The following is a 14,242-nucleotide window of genomic DNA, read 5'->3' as shown; positions in this document are numbered from 1 at the left end:
CATCAGTCTGACTCCCCTCCGCCAGCGCATCAGTCCGAATCCCCTGCGCCTGCGCAGGAGTCCGACTCCCCTGCGCCTGCGCATCAGTCAGATTCTTCTGCGCATGCGCATCAGTCCGACTCCCCTGCGCCTGCGCATCAGTCCGACTCCCCTGCACCTGCTCATCAGTCCGACGCTCTTGCTCATGCACATCAGTCCGATTGCTCTCCGCCTGCGCATCAGTCCGACTCCCCTGCGCCTGCGCATCAGCCCGACTCCCCTGCGCCTGCGCAACAGTCCGGCTTTTCTGCGCCTACGCATCAGTCCGGTTCTTCTGCGCATGCGCATCAGTCCGATTCTTCTGCGCATGCGCATCAGTCCGATTCTTCTGCGCATGCGCATCAGTTCCACTCCTCTGCGCATGCGCATCAGTCAGATTCTTATGCGCATGCGCATCAGTCCGACTCCCCTGCGCCTGCGCATCAGTTCGACTCCCCTTCACCTGCGCATCAGTCCGGTTCTTCTGCGCATGCGCATCAGTCCGATTCTTCTGCGCATGCGCATCAGTCCGATTCTTCTGCGCATGCGCATCAGTTCCACTCCTCTGCGCATGCGCATCAGTCTGACTCCCCTCCGCCAGCGCATCAGTCCGAATCCCCTGCGCCTGTGCAGGAGTCCGACTCCCCTGCGCCTGCGCATCAGTCAGATTCTTCTGCGCATGCGCATCAGTCCGACTCCCCTGCCCCTGCGCATCAGTCCGACTCCCCTGCACCTGCTCATCAGTCCGACGCTCTTGCTCATGCACATCAGTCCGATTGCTCTCCGCCTGCGCATCAGTCCGACTCCCCTGCGCCTGCGCATCAGCCCGACTCCCCTGCGCCTGCGCAACAGTCCGGCTTTTCTGCGCCTACGCGTCAGTCCGATTCTTCTGCGCATGCGCATCAGTTCGATTGCTCTCCGCCTGCACATCAGTCCAACTCCTATGGCTCCGAGATAAAAAAAGGCCCGGATTTGGGATCACACCGTTGTCCGTCGATATCTTTGGAAATATCATAGCTAGGACAATTTGGCTGGCGCCATTGGATTCGTGAGACGATTTCCGATTTTTCTAGGGGTCCGGGAATTTTCTAAAGTCGATTTTTTTAGTTTTTCGCGTTTTTCTCGGCTCCTGGGCCTCCCAGAGCAAAACGGGCCCGGATTTGGGATCACACCGTTTTTCGTCAGTCAGTCCGATTCTTCTGCCCATGCGCATCAGTCCGATGCCGCTGCGCATGCGCATCAATACCACTCCTCTGCGCCGGCGTATCAGTCCAATTCTTCTGCGCATGCGCATCAATACCACTCCTCTGCGCCTGCGTATCACTCCAATTCTTCTGCGCATGCGCATCAGTCTGACTCCCCTCCGCCAGCGCATCAGTCCGATGCCTCTGCGCGTGCGCGTCAGTAGGATCCTCCTGCTCCTGCGCATCTGTTCCACTCCTCTGCGTCTGCGCATCAGTGCCACTCCTCTGCGCCTGCGCATCAGTTCCACTCCCCTGCGCCTGCGCATCAGTCAGATTCTTCTGCGCATGCGCATCAGTACAACTCTCCTGCGCCTGCGCAGTTCGATTGCTCTCCGCCTGCACATCAGTCCAACTCCTATGGCTCCTACAGCAAAAAAAGCCCGGATTTGGGATCACACCGTTTTTCGCCCGTATCTTTGGAAATATCATAGCTAGGACAATTTGGCTGGTGCCATTGGATTCGTGAGACGATTTCCGATGTTTCTAGGGGTCCGGGAATTTTCTAAAGTCGATTTTTTAGTTTTTCGCGTTTTTCTCGGCACCTGGGCCTCCTAGAGCAAAAAAGGCCCGGATTTGGGATCACACCGTTTTCCGGCGATATCTTTGGAAATATCATAGCTAGGACAATTTGGCTGGAGCCATTCTATTCGTGTGACGATTTCCGATTTTTCTAGGGGTCCGGGAATTGTCTTAAGTCGATTTTTTTAGTTTTTCGCGTTTTTCTCGGCTCCTGGGCCTCCTAGAGCAAAACGGGCCTGGATTTGGACTCATACCGTTATTCGCCCATATCTTTGGAAATATCATAGCTAGGACAATTTGGCTAGCGCCATTGGATTCGTGAGACGATTTCCGATTTTTCTAGGGGTCCGGGAATTTTCTAAAGTCGATTTTTTTAGTTTTTCGCGTTTTTCAGGTCTCCTGCGGCTCGCAGAGCAAAAACTGCCCGGATTTGGTATCAAACCGTTTTTCGTCAGTCAGTCCGATTCTTCTGCCCATGCGCATCAGTCCGATGGCTCTGCGCATGCGCATCAGTCCGATTCTTCTGCTGCTGCGCATCAATACCACTCCTCTGCGCCTGCGCATCAGTCCGATGCCTCTGCGCGTGCGCGTAAGTAGGAACCTCCTGCTCCTGCGCATCAGTTCCACTCCTCTGCGCCTGCGCATCATTCCGATGCTTCTGCGCATGCGCATCAGCCCGACTCCCCTGCGCCTGCGCATCAGTCCGAGTCTTCTGCGCATGCGCATCAGTGCGATTTTCCTGCGCCTGCGCATCAGTCAGATTCTTCTGCGCATGCGCATCAGTCCGACTCCCCTGCACCTGCGCATCAGTCCGATTCTTCTGCGCATGCGCATCAGTCCGATTCTTCTGCGCATGCGCATCAGTCCGATTCTTCTGCGCATGCGCATCAGTGCGATTTTCCTGCGACTGCGCATCAGTCCGATTCTTCTGGGCATGCGCGTCAGTCCGACCCTACTGCTCCTGCAAATCAGTCCGATTCCTCTGCGCATGCGCATCAGTCTGACTCCCCTCCGCCAGCGCATCAGACCGATGCCTCTGCGCGTGCGCGTCAATCCGACCCTCTTGCTCATGCGCATCAGTTCGATTGCTCTCCGCCTGCACATCAGTCCAACTCCTATGGCTCCGAGAGCAAAACGGGCCCGAATTTGGGATCACACCGTTTGTCGCCTCTATCTTTGGAAATAGCATAGCTAGGACAATTTTGACGGCGCCATTGGATTCGTGAGACGATTTCCGATTTTTCTACGGCTCCAGGAATTTTCTAAAGTCGATTTTTTTAGTTTTTCGCGTTTTTCTCTGCTCCTGGGCCTCCTAGAGCAAAACGGGCCCGGATTTGGGCTCATACCGTGCTTCGCCCAAATCTTTGGAAATAGCATAGCTAGGACAATTTGGCTAGCGCCATTGCATTCGTGAGTCGATTTCCGATTTTTCTACGGCTCCAGGAATTTTCTAAAGTCGATTTTTTTCGTTTTTCGCGTTTTTCTCTGCTCCTGGGCCTCCTAGAGCAAAACGGGCCCGGATTTGGGCTCATACCGTGCTTCGCCCAAATCTTTGGAAATATCATAGCTAGGACAATTTGGCTAGCGCCATTGCATTCGTGAGTCGATTCCCGATTTTTCGACGGCTCCAGGAATTTTCTACAGTAGATTTTTTTGGTTTTTCGCGTTTTTCTCGGCTCCTGGGCCTCCTAGAGCAAAACGGGCCCGGATTTGGACTCATACCGTTTTTCGCCCATATCTTTCGAAATATCATAGCCAGGACAATTTGGCTGGCTCCATTGGATTCGTGAGACGATTTCCGATTTTGCTAGGGGTCCGGGAATTTTCTAAGGTTGATTTTTTCGTTTTTCGCGTTTTTCTTGGCTCCTGGGCCTCCCAGAGCAAAACGGGCCCGGATTTGGGATCAAACCGTTTTTCGTCAGTCAGTCCGATTCTTCTGCCCATGCGCATCAGTCCGATGCCTCTGCGCATGCGCATCAGTCCGATTCTTCTGCTGCTGCGCATCAATACCACTCCTCTGCGCCTGCGCATCAGTCCGATGCCTCTGCGCGTGCGCGTAAGTAGGAACCTCCTGCTCCTGCGCATCAGTTCCACTCCTCTGCGCCTGCGCATCATTCCGATGCTTCTGCGCATGCGCATCAGCCCGACTCCCCTGCGCCTGCGCATCAGTCCGAGTCTTCTGCGCATGCGCATCAGTGCGATTTTCCTGCGCCTGCGCATCAGTCAGATTCTTCTGCGCATGCGCATCAGTCCGACTCCCCTGCACCTGCGCATCAGTCCGATTCTTCTGCGCATGCGCATCAGTCCGATTCTTCTGCGCATGCGCATCAGTCCGATTCTTCTGCGCATGCGCATCAGTGCGATTTTCCTGCGACTGCGCATCAGTCCGATTCTTCTGGGCATGCGCGTCAGTCCGACCCTACTGCTCCTGCAAATCAGTCCGATTCCTCTGCGCATGCGCATCAGTCTGACTCCCCTCCGCCAGCGCATCAGACCGATGCCTCTGCGCGTGCGCGTCAATCCGACCCTCTTGCTCATGCGCATCAGTTCGATTGCTCTCCGCCTGCACATCAGTCCAACTCCTATGGCTCCGAGAGCAAAACGGGCCCGAATTTGGGATCACACCGTTTGTCGCCTCTATCTTTGGAAATAGCATAGCTAGGACAATTTTGACGGCGCCATTGGATTCGTGAGACGATTTCCGATTTTTCTACGGCTCCAGGAATTTTCTAAAGTCGATTTTTTTAGTTTTTCGCGTTTTTCTCTGCTCCTGGGCCTCCTAGAGCAAAACGGGCCCGGATTTGGGCTCATACCGTGCTTCGCCCAAATCTTTGGAAATAGCATAGCTAGGACAATTTGGCTAGCGCCATTGCATTCGTGAGTCGATTTCCGATTTTTCTACGGCTCCAGGAATTTTCTAAAGTCGATTTTTTTCGTTTTTCGCGTTTTTCTCTGCTCCTGGGCCTCCTAGAGCAAAACGGGCCCGGATTTGGGCTCATACCGTGCTTCGCCCAAATCTTTGGAAATATCATAGCTAGGACAATTTGGCTAGCGCCATTGCATTCGTGAGTCGATTCCCGATTTTTCGACGGCTCCAGGAATTTTCTACAGTAGATTTTTTTGGTTTTTCGCGTTTTTCTCGGCTCCTGGGCCTCCTAGAGCAAAACGGGCCCGGATTTGGACTCATACCGTTTTTCGCCCATATCTTTCGAAATATCATAGCCAGGACAATTTGGCTGGCTCCATTGGATTCGTGAGACGATTTCCGATTTTGCTAGGGGTCCGGGAATTTTCTAAGGTTGATTTTTTCGTTTTTCGCGTTTTTCTTGGCTCCTGGGCCTCCCAGAGCAAAACGGGCCCGGATTTGGGATCACACCGTTTTTCGTAAGTCAGTCCGATTCTTCTGCCCATGCGCATCAGTCCGATGCCTCTGCGCGTGCGCATCAGTCCGATTCTTCTGCTGCTGCGCATCAATACCACTCATCTGCGCCTGCGCATCAGTCCGATTCCTCTGCGCATGCGGATCAGTCTGACTCCCCTACGCCAGCGCATCAGTCCGATGCCTCTGCGCGTGCGCGTCAGTAGGATCCTCCTGCTCCTGCGCATGAGTTCCACTCCTCTGCGCCTGCGCATCAGTCCGATGCTTCTGCGCCTGCGCATCAGTCCGATGCTTTTGCGCCTGCGCATCAGTCCGATTCTTATGCGCATGCGCATCAGTCCGACGCTTCTGCACATGCGCATCAGTCCGACTCCCCTGCGCCTGCGCATCAGTCAGATTCTTCTGCGCATACGCATCAGTCCGACTCCCCTGCGCCAGCGCATCAGTCCGACTCCCCTGCACCTGCGCATCAGTCCGATTCCTCTGCGCATGCGGATCAGTCTGACTCCCCTACGCCAGCGCATCAGTCCGATGCCTCTGCGCGTGCGCGTCAGTAGGATCCTCCTGCTCCTGCGCATGAGTTCCACTCCTCTGCGCCTGCGCATCAGTCCGATGCTTCTGCGCCTGCGCATCAGTCCGATGCTTCTGCGCCTGCGCATCAGTCCGATTCTTATGCGCATGCGCATCAGTCCGACGCTTCTGCACATGCGCATCAGTCCGACTCCCCTGCGCCTGCGCATCAGTCAGATTCTTCTGCGCATGCGCATCAGTCCGACTCCCCTGCGCCAGCGCATCAGTCCGACTCCCCTGCACCTGCGCATCAGTCCGATTCTTCTGCGCATGCGCATCAGTCCGATTCCTCTGCGCATGCGCATCAGTCTGACTCCCCTCCGCCAGCGCATCAGTCCGATGCCTCTGCGCGTGCGCATCAGTTCGATTGCTCTCCGCCTGCACATCAGTCCAACTCCTATGGCTCCGAGAGCAAAAAAGGCCCGGATTTGGGATCACACCGTTTTCCGTCGATAGCTTTGGAAATATCATAGCTAGGACAATTTGGCTGGCGCCATTGGATTCGTGAGACGATTTCCGATTTTTCTAGGGGTCCGGGAATTTTCTAAAGTCGATTTTTTTAGTTTTTCGCGTTTTTCTCGGCTCCTGGGCCTCCTAGAGCAAAAAAGGCCCGGATTTGGGATCACACCGTTTTCCGGCGATATCTTTGGAAATATCATAGCTAGGACAATTTGGCTGGCGCCATTGGATTCGTGAGACGATTTCCGATTTTTCTAGGGGTCCGGGAATTTTCTAAAGTCGATTTTTTTAGTTTTTCGCGTTTTTCTCGGCTCCTGGGCCTCCTAGAGCAAAAAAGGCCCGGATTTGGGATCACACCGTTTTCCGTCGATATCTTTGGAAATATCATAGCTAGGACAATTTGGCTGGTGCCATTCTATTCGTGAGACGATTTCCGATTTTTCTACGGCTCCAGGAATTTTCTAAAGTCGATTTTTTTAGTTTTTCGCGTTTTTCTCTGCTCCTGGGCCTCCTAGAGCAAAACGGGCCCGGATTTGGGCTCATACCGTGCTTCGCCCAAATCTTTGGAAATATCATAGCTAGGACAATTTGGCTGGCGCCATTGGATTCGTGAGACGATTTCCGATTTTTCTAGGGGTCCGGGAATTTTCTAAAATCGACTTTTTTAGGTTTTCGCGTTTTTCTCGGCTCCTGGGCCTCCTAGAGCAAAACGGGCCCGGATTTGGGATCACACCGTTTTTCGTCAGTCAGTCCGATTCTTCTGCCCATGCGCATCAGTCCGATGGCTCTGCGCATGCGCATCAGTCCGATTCTTCTGTTGCTGCGCATCAATACCACTCCTCTGCGCCTGCGCATCAGTCCGATTCCTCTGCGCATGCGCATCAGTCCGATGCCTCTGCGCGTGCGCGTCAGTAGGATCCTCCTGCTCCTGCGCATCAGTCCGATTCTTCTGCGCATGCGCATCAGTCCGATGCTTCTGCGCATGCGCATCAGTCCGATTCTTCTGCGCATGCGCATCAGTCCGATTCTTCTGCGCATGCGCATCAGTCCGATTCTTCTGCGCATGCGCATCAGTCCGATTCTTCTGCGCATGCGCATCAGTCTGACTCCCCTCCGCCAGCGCATCAGACCGATGCCTCTGCGCGTGCGCGTCAATCCGACCCTCTTGCTCATGCGCATCAGTTCGATTGCTCTCCGCCTGCACATCAGTCCAACTCCTATGGCTCCGAGAGCAAAAAAGGCCCGGATTTGGGATCACACCGTTTTCCGTCGATATCTTTGGAAATATCATAGCTAGGACAATTTGGCTGGCGCCATTGGATTCGTGAGACGATTTCCGATTTTTCTAGGGGTCCGGGAATTTTCTAAAGTCGATTTTTTTAGTTTTTCGCGTTTTTCTCGGCTCCTGGGCCTCCTAGAGCAAAAAAGGCCCGGATTTGGGATCACACCGTTTTCCGTCGATATCTTTGGAAATATCATAGCTAGGACAATTTGGCTGGAGCCATTCTATTCGTGTGACGATTTCCGATTTTTCTAGGGGTCCGGGAATTGTCTTAAGTCGATTTTTTTAGTTTTTCGCGTTTTTCTCGGCTCCTGGGCCTCCTAGAGCAAAACGGGCCCGAATTTGGGCTCATACCGTGCTTCGCCCAAATCTTTGGAAATAGCATAGCTAAGACAATTTGGCTAGCGCCATTGCATTCGTGAGTCGATTCCCGAGTTTTCGACGGCTCCAGGAATTTTCTACAGTAGATTTTTTTGGTTTTTCGCGTTTTTCTCGGCTCCTGGGCCTCCTAGAGCAAAACGGGCCCGGATTTGGACTCATACCGTTTTTCGCCCATATCTTTCGAAATATCATAGCCAGGACAATTTGGCTGGCTCCATTGGATTCGTGAGACGATTTCCGATTTTGCTAGGGGTCCGGGAATTTTCTATGGTTGATTTTTTCGTTTTTCGCGTTTTTCTTGGCTCCTGGGCCTCCCAGAGCAAAACGGGCCCGGATTTGGGATCACACCGTTTTTCGTCAGTCAGTCCGAATCTTCTGACCATGCGCATCAGTCCGATGGCTCTGCGCATGCGCATCAGTCCGATTCTTCTGCTGCTGCGCATCAGTCCGATTCCTCTGCGCATGCGCATCAGTCCGATGCCTCTGCGCGTGCGCGTTAGTAGGAACCTCCTGCTCCTGCGCATCAGTTCCACTCCTCTGCGCCTGCGCATCATTCCGATGCTTCTGCGCATGCGCATCAGCCCGACTCCCCTTGCGCCTGCGCATCAGTCCGAGTCTTCTGCGCATGCGCATCAGTGCGATTTTCCTGCGCATGCGCATCAGTCAGATTCTTATGCGCATGCGCATCAGTCCGATGCCTCTGCGCGTGCGCATCAGTTCGATTGCTCTCCGCCTGCACATCAGTCCAACTCCTATGACTCCGAGAGCAAAAAAGGCCCGGATTTGGGATCACACCGTTTTCCGGCGATATCTTTGGAAATATCATAGCTAGGACAATTTGGCTGGCGCCATTGGATTCGTGAGACGATTTCCGATTTTTCTAGGGGTCCGGGAATTTTCTAAAGTCGATTTTTTTAGTTTTTCGCGTTTTTCTCGGCTCCTGGGCCTCCTAGAGCAAAAAAGGCCCGGATTTGGGATCACACCGTTTTCCGTCGATATCTTTGGAAATATCATAGCTAGGACAATTTGGCTGGTGCCATTCTATTCGTGAGACGATTTCCGATTTTTCTACGGCTCCAGGAATTTTCTAAAGTCGATTTTTTTAGTTTTTCGCGTTTTTCTCTGCTCCTGGGCCTCCTAGAGCAAAACGGGCCCGGATTTGGGCTCATACCGTGCTTCGCCCAAATCTTTGGAAATATCATAGCTAGGACAATTTGGCTGGCGCCATTGGATTCGTGAGACGATTTCCGATTTTGCTAGGGGTCCGGGAATTTTCTAACGTCGATTTTTCCGTTTTTCGCGTTTTTCTCGGCTCCTGCGCCTCCCAGAGCAAAACGGGCCCGGATTTGGGATCACACCGTTTTTCGTCAGTCAGTCCGAATCTTCTGCCCATGCGCAACAGTCCGATGGCTCTGCGCATGTGCATCAGTCCGATTCTTCTGCTGCTGCGCATCAATACCACTCCTCTGCGCCTGCGCATCAGTCCGATGCCTCTGCACGTGCGCGTCAGTAGTAACCTCCTGCTCCTGCGCATCATTCCGATGCTTCTGCGCATGCGCATCAGCCCGACTCCCCTGCGCCTGCGCATCAGTCCGAGTCTTCTGCGCATGCGCATCAGTGCGATTTTGCTGCGCCTGCGCATCAGTCAGATTCTTCTGCGCATGCGCATCAGTCCGACTCCCCTGCGCCTGCGCATCAGTCCGACTCCCCTGCACCTGCGCATCAGTCCGATTCTTCTGCGCATGCGCATCAGTCCGATTCTTCTGCGCATGCGCATCAGTGCGATTTTCCTGCGACTGCGCATCAGTCCGATTCTTCTGGGCATGCGCGTCAGTCCGACCCTCCTGCTCCTGCACATCAGTCCGATTCCTCTGCGCATGCGCATCAGTCTGACTCCCCTCCGCCAGCGCATCAGACCGATGCCTCTGCGCGTGCGCGTCAATCCGACCCTCTTGCTCATGCGCATCAGTTCGATTGCTCTCCGCCTGCACATCAGTCCAACTCCTATGGCTCCGAGAGCAAAAAAGGCCCGGATTTGGGATCACACCGTTTTTCGTCAGTCAGTCCGATTCTTCTGCCCATGCGCATCAGTCCGATGGCTCTGCGCATGCGCATCAGTCCGATTCTTCTGCTGCTGCGCATCAATACCACTCCTCTGCGCCTGCGCATCAGTCCGATGCCTCTGCGCGTGCGCGTCAATCCGACCCTCTTGCTCATGCGCATCAGTTCGATTGCTCTCCGCCTGCACATCAGTCCAACTCCTATGGCTCCGAGATAAAAAAAGGCCCGGATTTGGGATCACACCGTTGTCCGTCGATATCTTTGGAAATATCATAGCTAGGACAATTTGGCTGGCGTCATTGGATTCGTGAGACGATTTCCAATTTTTCTAGGGGTCCGGGAATTTTCTAAAGTCGATTTTTTTAGTTTTTCGCGTTTTTCTCGGCTCCTGGGCCTCCTAGAGCAAAAAAGGCCCGGATTTGGGATCACACCGTTTTCCGTCGATATCTTTGGAAATATCATAGCTAGGACAATTTGGCTGGTGCCATTCTATTCGTGAGACGATTTCCGATTTTTCTACGGCTCCAGGAATTTTCTAAAGTCGATTTTTTTAGTTTTTCGCGTTTTTCTCTGCTCCTGGGCCTCCTAGAGCAAAACGGGCCCGGATTTGGGCTCACACCGTTTTCCGTCGATATCTTTGGAAATATCATAGCTAGGACAATTTGGCTGGTGCCATTCTATTCGTGAGACGATTTCCGATTTTTCTAGGGGTCCGGGAATTGTCTAAAGTGGATTTTTTTAGTTTTTCGCGTTTTTCTCGGGTCCTGGGCCTCCTAGAGCTAAACGGGCCCGGATTTGGGCTCGTATCGTTTTTCGCCCATATCTTTGGAAATATCATAGCTAGGACAATTTGGCTGGCGCCATTGGATTCGTGAGACGATTTCCGATTTTTCTAGGGGTCCGGGAATTTTCTAAAATCGACTTTTTTAGGTTTTCGCGTTTTTCTCGGCTCCTGGGCCTCCTAGAGCAAAACGGGCCCGGATTTGGGATCACACCGTTTTTCGTCAGTCAGTCCGATTCTTCTGCCCATGCGCATCAGTCCGATGGCTCTGCGCATGCGCATCAGTCCGATTCTTCTGTTGCTGCGCATCAATACCACTCCTCTGCGCCTGCGCATCAGTCCGATTCCTCTGCGCATGCGCATCAGTCCGATGCCTCTGCGCGTGCGCGTCAGTAGGATCCTCCTGCTCCTGCGCATCAGTCCGATTCTTCTGCGCATGCGCATCAGTCCGATGCTTCTGCGCATGCGCATCAGTCCGATTCTTCTGCGCATGCGCATCAGTCCGATTCTTCTGCGCATGCGCATCAGTCCGATTCTTCTGCGCATGCGCATCAGTCCGATTCTTCTGCGCATGCGCATCAGTCTGACTCCCCTCCGCCAGCGCATCAGACCGATGCCTCTGCGCGTGCGCGTCAATCCGACCCTCTTGCTCATGCGCATCAGTTCGATTGCTCTCCGCCTGCACATCAGTCCAACTCCTATGGCTCCGAGAGCAAAAAAGGCCCGGATTTGGGATCACACCGTTTTCCGTCGATATCTTTGGAAATATCATAGCTAGGACAATTTGTCTGGCGCCATTCTATTCGTGTGACGATTTCCGATTTTTCTAGGGGTCCGGGAATTGTCTTAAGTCGATTTTTGTGGTTTTTCGCGTTTTTCTCGGCTCCTGGGCCTCCTAGAGCAAAACGGGCCTGGATTTGGACTCATACCGTTATTCGCCCATATTTTTGGAAATATCATAGCTAGGACAATTTGGCTAGCGCCATTGGATTCGTGAGACGATTTCCGATTTTTCTAGGGGTCCGGGAATTTTCTAAAGTCGATTTTTTTAGTTTTTCGCGTTTTTCAGGTCTCCTGCGGCTCGCAGAGCAAAAACTGCCCGGATTTGGTATCACACCGTTTTTCGTCAGTCAGTCCGATTCTTCTGCCCATGCGCATCAGTCCGATGGCTCTGCGCATGCGCATCAGTCCGATTCTTCTGCTGCTGCGCATCAATACCACTCCTCTGCGCCTGCGCATCAGTCCGATGCCTCTGCGCGTGCGCGTAAGTAGGAACCTCCTGCTCCTGCGCATCAGTTCCACTCCTCTGCGCCTGCGCATCATTCCGATGCTTCTGCGCATGCGCATCAGCCCGACTCCCCTGCGCCTGCGCATCAGTCCGAGTCTTCTGCGCATGCGCATCAGTGCGATTTTCCTGCGCCTGCGCATCAGTCAGATTCTTCTGCGCATGCGCATCAGTCCGACTCCCCTGCACCTGCGCATCAGTCCGATTCTTCTGCGCATGCGCATCAGTCCGATTCTTCTGCGCATGCGCATCAGTCCGATTCTTCTGCGCATGCGCATCAGTGCGATTTTCCTGCGACTGCGCATCAGTCCGATTCTTCTGGGCATGCGCGTCAGTCCGACCCTACTGCTCCTGCATATCAGTCCGATTCCTCTGCGCATGCGCATCAGTCTGACTCCCCTCCGCCAGCGCATCAGACCGATGCCTCTGCGCGTGCGCGTCAATCCGACCCTCTTGCTCATGCGCATCAGTTCGATTGCTCTCCGCCTGCACATCAGTCCAACTCCTATGGCTCCGAGAGCAAAACGGGCCCGAATTTGGGATCACACCGTTTGTCGCCTCTATCTTTGGAAATAGCATAGCTAGGACAATTTTGACGGCGCCATTGGATTCGTGAGACGATTTCCGATTTTTCTACGGCTCCAGGAATTTTCTAAAGTCGATTTTTTTAGTTTTTCGCGTTTTTCTCTGCTCCTGGGCCTCCTAGAGCAAAACGGGCCCGGATTTGGGCTCATACCGTGCTTCGCCCAAATCTTTGGAAATAGCATAGCTAGGACAATTTGGCTAGCGCCATTGCATTCGTGAGTCGATTTCCGATTTTTCTACGGCTCCAGGAATTTTCTAAAGTCGATTTTTTTCGTTTTTCGCGTTTTTCTCTGCTCCTGGGCCTCCTAGAGCAAAACGGGCCCGGATTTGGGCTCATACCGTGCTTCGCCCAAATCTTTGGAAATATCATAGCTAGGACAATTTGGCTAGCGCCATTGCATTCGTGAGTCGATTCCCGATTTTTCGACGGCTCCAGGAATTTTCTACAGTAGATTTTTTTGGTTTTTCGCGTTTTTCTCGGCTCCTGGGCCTCCTAGAGCAAAACGGGCCCGGATTTGGGATCACACCGTTTTTCGTCAGTCAGTCCGATTCTTCTGCCCATGCGCATCAGTCCGATGCCGCTGCGCATGCGCATCAATACCACTCCTCTGCGCCGGCGTATCAGTCCAATTCTTCTGCGCATGCGCATCAATACCACTCCTCTGCGCCTGCGTATCACTCCAATTCTTCTGCGCATGCGCATCAGTCTGACTCCCCTCCGCCAGCGCATCAGTCCGATGCCTCTGCGCGTGCGCGTCAGTAGGATCCTCCTGCTCCTGCGCATCTGTTCCACTCCTCTGCGTCTGCGCATCAGTGCCACTCCTCTGCGCCTGCGCATCAGTTCCACTCCCCTGCGCCTGCGCATCAGTCAGATTCTTCTGCGCATGCGCATCAGTACAACTCTCCTGCGCCTGCGCAGTTCGATTGCTCTCCGCCTGCACATCAGTCCAACTCCTATGGCTCCTACAGCAAAAAAAGCCCGGATTTGGGATCACACCGTTTTTCGCCCATATCTTTGGAAATATCATAGCTACGACAATCTGGCTGGCCCCATTGGATTCGTGAGACCATTTCCGATGTTTCTAGGGGTCCGGGAAATTTTCTAAAGTCGATTTTTTCGTTTTTCGCGTTTTTCTCGGCTCCTGGGCCTCCTAGAGCCAAACGGGCCCGGATTTGGACTCAGATCGTTTTTTGCCCATATCTTTGGAAGGATCAGAGCTAGGACAATTTGGCTGGTGCCATTGGATTTGTGAGACGATTTCCGATTTTTCTAGGGGTCCGCGAATTTTCTAAAGTCGATTTTTTCGTTTTTCGCGTTTTTCCCGGCTCCTGGGCCTCCCACAGCAAAACGGGACGGATTTGGGATCACACGGTTTTTCGCCCATATCTTTGGAAATATCATAGCTAGGACAATTTGGCTGGCCCCATGGGATTCGTGAGACCATTTCCGATTTTTCTAGGGGTCCGGCAATTTTCTAAAGTCGATTTTTTCGTTTTTCGCGTTTTTCTCGGCTCCTGGGCCTCCTAGAGCAAAACGGGCCCTGATTTGGGATCACACCGTTTTTCGTCAGTCAGTCCGATTCTTCTGCCCATGCGCATCAGTCTGACTCCCCTCCGCCAGCGCATCAGTCCGATGCCTCTGCGCGTGCGCGTCAGTAGGATCCTCCTGCTCCTGCGC

The sequence above is a fragment of the Diachasmimorpha longicaudata genome, unplaced genomic scaffold, assembly GCF_034640455.1.
Source record: "Diachasmimorpha longicaudata isolate KC_UGA_2023 unplaced genomic scaffold, iyDiaLong2 ctg00000057.1, whole genome shotgun sequence".
Taxonomy (NCBI): domain Eukaryota; kingdom Metazoa; phylum Arthropoda; class Insecta; order Hymenoptera; family Braconidae; genus Diachasmimorpha; species Diachasmimorpha longicaudata.
This window is presented reverse-complemented; position numbering follows the sequence as displayed.